The sequence below is a fragment of the Phyllobates terribilis genome, unplaced genomic scaffold (genome assembly GCF_046119375.1).
Source record: "Phyllobates terribilis strain yellow unplaced genomic scaffold, ASM4611937v1 Scaffold_631__1_contigs__length_929446, whole genome shotgun sequence".
NCBI classification, from domain to species: Eukaryota; Metazoa; Chordata; class Amphibia; order Anura; family Dendrobatidae; genus Phyllobates; species Phyllobates terribilis.
In genome coordinates this window covers 275,325-285,732 of record NW_027363391.1, presented here as the reverse complement: position 1 = coordinate 285,732, position 10,408 = coordinate 275,325, and positions in this window count along the sequence as shown.

The window sequence follows — 10,408 nt, the reverse complement described above, 5'->3', positions numbered from 1 at the left end:
AGAGTTTCTGCATCTCCCTGGCAGAAAAAAACGCATGCGGATTGTACATGCGTTTTCCTGCCAGGGACATGTGGAAGTGAAGCGTTCTTCACTTGCATTTCCGCATGCGGGTTGACAAGCGCTTTCCAAGCGATTTTAGCATCACTTGGAAAGTGCTTTGTCAACTTGGTCACACTATATAAATCCACGCAAACGGCATGGATTTATATACTGTGACCCGAGAGAATGTCAAAAAATAAAAAAATTATGTATACTTCCGATGGCCCCCAGTGTCCTGCTTCCCTCCGTCCCGGCTGCCGGCAGCGGTACACTGAAGGACCTGCCGACGTCAGAGTCGCGTGACCTGTCACGTGACTATGACGTCAGCGCAGGTCCTTCATTCCATCGCGAATTGCTGTCAAGAAAGGAGGAGCGCATCGGGGGCCGCCAGAAGGTAAGTATGTATTTATTTTTTATTTTATTCTTTTTTTACAGTTCTCAATGGTACCCAGGTCCGGAGGAGAGTCTCCTCTTCTCTAGACCTGGGTACCATCCGCACATTAGAACGCATGGAATGAGCATCTACTTATACAGTGATGCGTAATCCATGCGGTCTAATGCAAGTCAATGGCGGCGAAAACGCAGCACTTCCGCAAAATAATTGGTAGTGCTGCGTTTTTTTCCGCAATGATAATCCGCAGCGGAAATTTCCGCAGCATGTGCACAGCACATGCGGATTATCATTGGGGAACATGGCAGGCCTTCTACCATGCAGTTTTTAAGCATTTTTGCAGCGTTTTTGCCGCTGCGGAAACGCTTAAAAACGCATCGTGGGCACACAGCCTTATTCTTGGGTCGCTTGGCTCGTATTAACACCTGCTCTCCTGCCCGAAGGGGTTCTTCCTGTGTTGGACTTTTAACGTGGTATACTATCTCCTTAAGTCTCTTTTCCACCAAGCGTCTCATCATTTGAAGTCAATGAGGATGTCCCTGAACCCAGGTAGTTGGGTGACTTCCCGGATATTCATCTCTAGTCCTAATTCGGTAATTTTTCAACCACCTTGCCCAAACAGTATTGTGTAAGGTGTGTATCCAGTGGTCGCATGAACTTGATTGTTATACACCCACCAGCTCGGAGACAGTCAGGCCACGTCATTTTCTGATCTTCCAGTGTTTATCACACTTGTAACAGAGTTCTATTGAAGCATTCGCAAGCTCCATTTCCCTGTCGGTGGTATGGTGTGGTCCGGTATTTGTCTATACCAAAGAGACGGTGCACTTCCTCCATTGTTTTCCCTTGGAAGCAGACTCCTTGATTTGAATGAATTCTCACCCATACACACGGATGAAATCTCGGTAAATTGCTTTGGCCGCTGTTTCTGCTGTCTGATCTTGAGTCCGAGTGACCACAGCGAACTTTGCGAAGTGGTCGGTCGTTACCAAACAATGCTCATAACCTTTGTAGGATGTTTAGATTATCAAGTAATCCACCATCAATACTTCCAATGGGGCAGACGTCTTTATAGTTTGGACTGGGGCTCTTTGTTCTGGAGACTTGGTTAACTCACACTGACGGCACCTTTGACAGGCTTCTTCCACTGTCTGTCGCAGCCGAGGCCAGTACACTAATCGCTGCAGCCATCGAAAAGTCTTTTCAGTGCTCAAATGGGGCCCCTGTTCATGAGTTTCCTTTGCCAGACTCATCGCCATTTCTTCAGAGATCACCACTTGCCAGGTGATGTCTATCTACCGAGGCAGCTGAATCCTTCGACACAGCAGACCATTCTTCATGACAAGTCGTTCCCATTGGCCTAAGATCTGCAACATACTAGCTGATAGAAACGTTCTTAACTTCCGATCAGGTTTCTGCCCAAAGGTAACCCACTTCCTCAGCTCCGCAAGTTCAGGATTGGACTGCTAGAGATAAATCCACTCATCCCTTGGGTATCCCAGGACCTGGGCGGGTTTACGCCAGGGCTGTGGAGTCGGAGTTAGTTTTGGTTGGAGTCGGAGTCGGTAGAAATGTACCGACTCTGACTCCAGCTTTAAAAAAAATGTATTAATATTTCAGAATTGAACTTTCATATGAATTTTATAAATGTTACTCAAATATATATGTTCTATCAAACTATGAACAACAGTGATAAGCAGTTCTGCTGGAGATAGAGACATTTCTTACTTCTTGTGTGTCACTGTTCTCCACTGCCCTTATCTAATCTTATACTTGGTTAACCTCATGCTGCCCCAACCCCCCTACTTACAGTGTATGAAACTGAAAGTGAAAATGTGTTGCAAATTCTTAGTAGTAAAGCTCCTCCTCTAGACTAGATGTTTACTAGGTGTGCGTCTTCCAAGCATCTCACAGCTGCTACTCAGAAGAGGAAGACTGTAAGAAGTATTATCCTTTCAACAAACTTTGCATCAGTTAACTGTGAGTACATGAGGAATAACAGTATTACTGACCACTATATCAGTTGTATGACCTGGCAATAATTTTGTACAATTGTTTTTAGGAAAAACAATTGTCGTTTGGATTGTGAATGCAGAATTAAAAACCTGAGAATGTCAAAGAAGCGTCACATTAAATCAGCTGTATTTGAACATTTCACCATCACTCAAGATAGAAAACATTATGTCTGTCAGTGTATGACAAATGATCCAGACGAAAACAAATGCTGTGAAGCCAAGATCAGTGCATATTCAGGCAAAGATAAAAATGCTCCTACCAGAGCTTCTAATCTAAAGAGACATTTACAGCGCTTTCATCCAAAAGTACTGAAAGCAGTGGATGAGAAAGACTGCATCCAAACCAATGAACCAGTGCCCAGCTCTTCCAGCCAAACAAAGGAGCAGAGAACTTTGCAGCCATCAGTTGCAAGATATTTTGTCAGTGACAAAGTTACTGTGACAATGACAGTAGATACATTTAAAAAACAGATCATAGAGTTTGTTGTAAAGGATAGTGTGCCTATTTCATTATTTTCATGACCAGCTTTTATGTGTCTGAATGGGGAAATGGCCCGCAAGCTTGGTGTTTCTCTGGAGAGAGTGAGTATTAGAAAATTAGTAATCAAAGAAGCTTTTAAACAAAAGGAAGAACTTAAAAAAACTCTCAAGGGACCCTTTCTGTTTCTTAAAATGGATGCCTGCACACGTCACAGAGTGAACTATTTTGCCATCAATGTCCGATTTGTTTGTGACAAAAATGAAATAGTTACCAAGACATTGGCAGTAAAAGACACCAAAGCTCATCACACCAGTGAGTTTCTCCAGGTCTTGGTGGAAAAGGTTCTGCAAGACTATGAACTTAAACATGAGCAAGTTCTTTCTGTCGTAACTGACAATGCTTCAAATATGATAAGTACTATTAAGCTAATGAATGAGAGTAATGATGGTGACCAGCAGCTAGAAGAACATTCTGGGTCCACAGACACAGAAATGTTTGAAATAGAGGAAAACAGTATTGTAACTGAGGAGCAAACTGAAGTTGCTTCAAATGAACAGCAACATGATAGTTTAGATGATCTTGTTGAAACTGTGTCAATACGTTCTTTCATTCATCACATGCGCTGTGTTGTGCATACGCTACAGCTGGCTATAAGAGACAGTCTGCAAGAAGGACATGCTGCTGCACTGATTGGCAAGGTGAGAAAATTGGCTACTGTTGCCAGAACCCCTAAAGTTGACTCAATTTTGAAGAGACGTGCTGGAAGAGGGGCAATTATTGATTAAGCCACATGATGGGGCAGTACTTACTTAATGATTCAGCGCTTGGTTGAACTGAAAACCTTTCTTGTAGACATGGCTAACCCTCAACTGACGCTAAATGAAAGTCAGTGGAATCAGGTGACTGAGCTGGAAAAATTGCTAGAGCACCCATTTACAGTGACTAAAAAATTACAAGCAGAGGACTTAACTCCAGGTATTTTCTTAAAGGAGTGGAAGAATCTGATGTTTCGCCTGTCCCAAAGAGGAGGGTTAATTGCAAGTGGCACTGCTACATCAATGAAACAGAGAGAGGAGCTACTATTACAAAATAACATTCTTTTGGCAGCTGTTTATGTAGACCCAATGCATCGGATTTTTCTAGATGATCAACAGCTAACTAAAGGAAAAGAAGCTCTTTTTAAAATAGCAGGATGAAAGGGTTGCAGGACAGTCAGGAGGAACAAGAAGAATTTGGTCGTCCTGCCACATCTTCACCCTCATCATCAACTGATGAAGAATTTAATTTCGAAAAATATTTGGATCACAAGGAGCGTGCAAAGCGTTCCAGCATAGAAGAAGAGTCATCCCCATCAAAGAACACAGCCAGTACATTTCAGCAGAATTTTTCACGTGCACTAAAAGAAATTGAGAAATTTGACCGTTCATCAAAAATAACAGTGCAACAAGCGATTCCTCTGTATCCTGACCTTGTCAGAGACGTTGCCCGAGTGGTTACTGCTTTGCCACCAACCCAAGTTAGTGTAGAGAGGTTGTTCTCTGCTCTCAAAATAATTAGATCAGATTTGAGGTCATCCATGAAGGAGGATCTGACAGAGGCAATACTTTTTCTGAGGACAAATTTATAGATTTCTTCTTATTAACTGCATAACAGTGTTTATTGCATATTTACTTACAAGAGTTTAGAAAAGTTTATAAAAGTTATTTGCTATATTCTAATTGTATTCTAATAAATATAGTTTTTGCTCTAAGTGGTCTGATTACTTATATGATGGTGAGAAACAGATTAAGCACGATGTTAATATTTTACAACAGTAAATTTATTGTTATGAATTGGCCATTTATGAAGGAGTCGGAGCCGGAGTCGGAGTCGGAACCTGATAAAATCCAGGAGTCGGAGTCGCAACTGTGGCTTACCGACTCCACAGCCCTGGTTTATGCTCCCCTTCTTTTTCTTGAGCAGCCATCACGTCGGCTGCGAAATGAGTGAAATCCGTGTTCTCGTCGCCTTCTAGATCTTCATCTGTGTCTCCCTTTGGACTTATTGAAGTGACTTGAGACAAATATCGGCATGGGTATTCTGAGCTTTTGACCAATACGCGATTCTGCACTGGTACTTGGATATTCTGGCAACCCACCTTTGTTCCAGCGCTCCTAACTTTGCATTTTTGCGATGAGCAAGGGGATTGTTATCGGTTCTCACCTGAACCTCTGACCCTGAGAAATCGTTAACAACCTTTTCAGCTCTAACTTGAATAAACTGTAGTTATCAGGGTTCCTTTCAGTTTCTCTCAGTGACCAACTAGCATATACAGTCACCCGTTCTTTGCCTTCTTGAATTTGCACTAATACTGCTCCTAAGCAGTACAGACTTCCATTGTGTATAGTAAGAAGGGTTGGGAGAAGTCACCATAGGCCGATATGGGAGCATTGGTTAATGCTATATTCAGGGCACAAAAGGCTTCTTGCTGTCGGCGCCCTCACTGAATTGCCCGTTGTCTATGTTCCCCAGCTGATCCTCTCAGAAGCTTGTGGTGAGGGGTCGCTATTTTGGCAAAATCTTTGATGAATCTTCGATAGTAGCCAGCCAGGCCCAGGAACGCTCTTAGCTCTCTTATATTAGTCGGAATGGGCCAGTTCTGTACAGCCAACACTTTTTCTTGGGTGGGGTAGACCCCAGCACAGAAGACTGTGCCCCAGATACTCAATCTCCCTCTGGAACAAGTGAAATTTCAAAGTATTAATCTTCAGCCCAAGCTTTTGAATCCTCTCTAACACTTGTTCTAACCGACGGAGATGTTCCTCGAAGGTGAAAAATAATACAATGTCATCCAGATAGATTAAGGTCACTTTTAAATTGATCTCTCCATCAACCATTGAAAAGTTCCAGGTGTGTTAGTTAGGCCAAAGGGCATCTGGTTGAACTCATATAGACCCATGGGGAGGATGAAGGTAGTCTTCAACCGACCCTTATCGGCTGTCACGGCACAGCTGCCGAGTGCACAGGGTTCAGGGGCTCCTACCCTGACCCTAACACTAGGGGGCGCCCTAGCTTGCCCTATTCCACAGGATACCTCTGAAGATGAGAATGCCGTGGCATCCACCCTCTCCCTAACTCTTGAGTTAGCCCTCCGATTGATCTCCTCCCCCACCTGGGGAAGAGGGGCGCTTCTGTGCACCGAAGTACACCCACCAGACAAACAGGGCAACACAGAAAGGGGTAAACAGAAAACTCCAGGCACACAAAATATTCTCTCACATATAACAGAGGGAATCAGCGGGGTGTGAAGGTAGGGTGAATGAACCAAAATGGAAAAGGAATAACCACACATACGAACCAAACACCAGTCACAAGTAGTTCCTCCAAAACTCCTTTTCATAAACTCCACTCTCCACTAGCCATGCAGCAAGATGCTAGCTCTGACAAAGAACAGAGTCAGAGTCCAGATTATAAAGGGAGAGTGAGTGATTAACCGAGCTCAGCTGTGAACAGGGAAATCCAAGATGGCCGCTTAACCCCTGTTCTGCCAAAAGAAAGCAACACATTTAAAATGAAGGAGAAGTGCTTCTTCTCAAAGCAGCAGTAGGAGCCATCTGACTCTGAGGTCTTCTGGATCCAAACTGTCATGGTAACCCCGTGACGTCGGCCATAGGAACTTGCCAGTAGCCGCTGGCCAGATTGAGGGAGGAGAAATATTAAACCTTTTCCTAAATCAGACAGGGACTCTTCAATCCGTGTCAGGGGATAGGAATCCCACATCGTACAAGCGTTCAACCGTCCCATTCTTCTTCCGAACTAGTACAATGGGTGCAGCCCAAGGGCTCTGACTTTCTCAAATTACTCCATTTCGTAACATATGGGACAAGAGGTCTTTCACTTATTGATACATTCGTGGCGGAATCTGACGGTATCTCTCTCTAATGAGAGCAGTGTCCCCCATAGGTATCTCATGCTGGATAGCCTCAGTGCACCCGAAATAGTCTTCACGACGAGCGAACACCCCGTGATAACGCTGCAGTAGGCCCTCGATTTGTTCTGCTTGCTCTGGGGAAAATTCTGTAAGGTCAGCCTTCATCTGTTCTAGGAGAGAGCAACCAACCCATGCTCCCCTTTCTTTTATTCCCTTAGTGAGAGACACTGATAGGGATCTCCTTCCAGGGGTGTTAAGTCAATAGAGTCTAGTTTGGGAAGATCCTCTGGCATTAAGTTCACCTGGGCGATTTCTTTCTGAGGGTTCAACTATAAATTTATTTCGCTCAAGTTAACGCAGCATACTGGCACATGCCTGTGCCGCACTGGGGTGAGAGTTCAGGTGACCAAGAGCCCAGGTTTTGTCACCTTCTATGGGCTCAATTTGCAACTTCACCCCCTCGATAGGTACACAAGCCCTTACAGGGAGGGTGAGTGTAGTTTGTCCAATGGGTAGAGTCATGTCAGCCTCTGGAGGCATAATCACTTTGCCAAGAAGCTGAGAGGTGTCTGGTAAGTTCTGGACCTGACTCCCTTGGATGAGTTATTGAAAAACACTTTGTCTAACGTGACGCCTGGTTACGCGATTCCAGTTGCCTCTTTATGACTCACCAATCAGGAACTCCCCTACTTCCTTTAGGCTATTCATTTTCAATGTCACTATGGGCCCGGGGATTATTCGGCCTTTCACCAACACAATCCTTTTCTTTCCTAATTTTCATCCACACATACAGACAGTCATCCACATCACCCCAGCCACTGGAATGGGGAGCTGGTTGGCAGCTACTAGTCTAATATTCATCCCCTTATTGGACCAGCTGACTGCAGGGAAGTGAGCGTGGAAGTATTCTTCAGCCACAGTGGTCACCCCATGTCCATTAAACATTGAATGCGTTTCCCATCAAATCCGGCCCAAATCATGGGCCTTTCAGAGACAATGTTTTCGGAGCCTTCCTCCCCTTCTCCTGGGACATGGTACCCCACGGTGTGCTCCTCAACTGTGGGGCTCCTTAGTTTAAAGGATGCCCCCTTCTTCCTTGGCTCCGGCTTGGGCACTCTCAGGATATATGTCCTCAGCCACCACAGTTCCAACATTCAACTCTTTGCTCTTCCTTCCGGTGACGGGTCTAAGACAAGGAATGTGCGGGTATAGCATCCTCTCCTTGGTCCTTCTTTTATATATCTGAGGGGCCATCCCTTGGCAAGTTACTAGAGGCTCCTTTGAGATTGTGTAACTCTCCTCGAATATTTCTAATATCCTGACGAAATTCTCGTGCCCAGTCAGGTTCCCTGTTAGCCTCCGAGGCGGTAGCTACCTGGTGACTCTAGACCATACCCATCAAGGCGGGTGCCTCTTTTTCTCGAACTTGTGCCTCAGCCCCGTTTCCAAGAAAGTCATGTCCGGATTAGTCAGTTACTGCTCCTTCAGAGCCTGTCGCAGGTAGGGTTCCCTTAGTCCGGCAACAAATTGATCCCACAGTACTTCGTCTAAGGATCCCAGCCCTTGAAATTCCTCTTCTTGGCGATATGGGCCGTCACCTCCCGCAGAGCAATTGCCTCACTTTCCCCTTGAATTTATTTAAATAAGCGCATGGGTAAGTTACCAAGGTCAGTAGTGTCACTGTGCATAAGGGCTAGCTCTGCCTGCGTGGCTGGAGTCATAGGGTACATGCTGATCATCATCTGCAGTCTCTCCACCCAATCCCTCAACTCTATATTATTCCCCGCGAATTTTGGGAAGTTACTGAGCAGGGCCCCTAGGGCAATACTTCTCCTGACATGTCCCCCATCACCCTGTCCCGCCATTTCCGCACTGGAATGTTGCATCCTGCCGAATACGCCAAATATAGTGCAGTCAAACAACTAATATAAACTGTAAAATGTTTTATATGGTAACAATTTCTTTACAACATTTGACAGTAAAATTAGCAGCCAATCACATAACAGAATAAATTATCAGAGTACACTAGAATTCAGGGGTTGGTAGTTTCAAATGATCTACTGGAGGAAAGGGGAACTATATTAACTATAGTGGGCAAGAGGCAGTCTTTTAAAGCTTTGGCAATACTCTGTTCCTATCACAACTCGTTGTCCCTTTGCCCCGTAACTTCCTATCCACTTTTGCAATGCCGCTCTGGCGTCTGCTGGTCCTCGAATGACTGTCTTTCCCTCTATCTGTGACTGGTACCATATGTCCCTGTAAGCGGTAATGGCCTGTTTTGTGTATCCTTCTTGGTCGTCGACCTGACCATGAATCTCCAATCTGACAACTCCGAAGCTTTTGCGACATCTTGTCACTGCCGCACACGTCTGAGAACTGTGCTACCACAACCTGTTCCCGTTCTGTTGACAGACGTCACCCGTATGAAGAATCTTGACTGGCATCGCTCGAGTCTTCACCGTCGACTTCTCGGCTGGGAACCTTTACTGGCATCACTTGGGTCTTCGAGGCTTGAACGTCGACGTCTGTCCTGGGCGGATACGTGGCACCTTTCTTCCTGACAGGAGCTCCGGACGCTACTGTTGCTCCTCCCGTCTCTCTCTTCAGTGTCATAATCACCTCAAAACTTGTACATGTGCTGTTTTTCTCTTCAGCTCATTTTCCTGACAATGCTGTCCCCAGAGACCTGATCAAACTCCTCCCCTCTGCCAAACCTCCATGCTGTTCTGGTACCAGTGTCTTGTCTCTTCACACACAAAAAAAAATTGCATATCATGTGGGAGACTCCTCAAATGTATGGAAGAAGGTGCAGTGGTCAGATGAGACCAAAATAGAACTTTTTGGCCACCAAGGTAAATGCTATGTCTGGCACCAAACCAACACAGCTCATCAACCCAAGAACACCGCACTGAAGAATAGTGGTCGCAACATCATGCTGTGGGGATGTTTTTCAGCAGCAGAGACATTGAAAATGGTCCGAGTCTGGGGTAAGGTGGATGGCGCTAAATACAGGAATATTCTTCAGCAAAACCTGTTTCAGTCTGTCAGTGATTTGAGACTGGGAAGGAGGTTAGCCTTCCAAAAAGACAACGACCCAAAGCATACTGCTAAAGCAACACTCAAGTGGTTTAAGGGGAAATGTGTAAATGTTTTGCAGTGGCCTAGTGAAAGCTCAGACCTTAATCCAATTGAGAATCTGTAGTCAGACTTGAAGATTAGTGTTCATCATAGGAAACCACCTGACTTGAAGGAACTGGAGCACTTTTGCCTTGAGTAATGGGCAAAATTCCCAGTGACAAGATAAAGAAAGCTCAGAGACTTATCCAAAGTGACTTTCAGCTGTAATTGCAGCAAAAGGAGGCTCTACAAAGTAGTCACTTTAGGGGGGTGAATAGTTATGCACACTGAAGTTTTCAGGTATTTTGTCCTATATGTTGTTTTCTTCACAATAAAAAGAAAACCAAATGTTCACATTTGTAGGCATGTTATTTATATAAACTTATGCAAACCCTTAAAAAAAAATCTGTGAAATTCCATGTTAGGTAGCAAAACACGAAGGGGGGTGAATACTT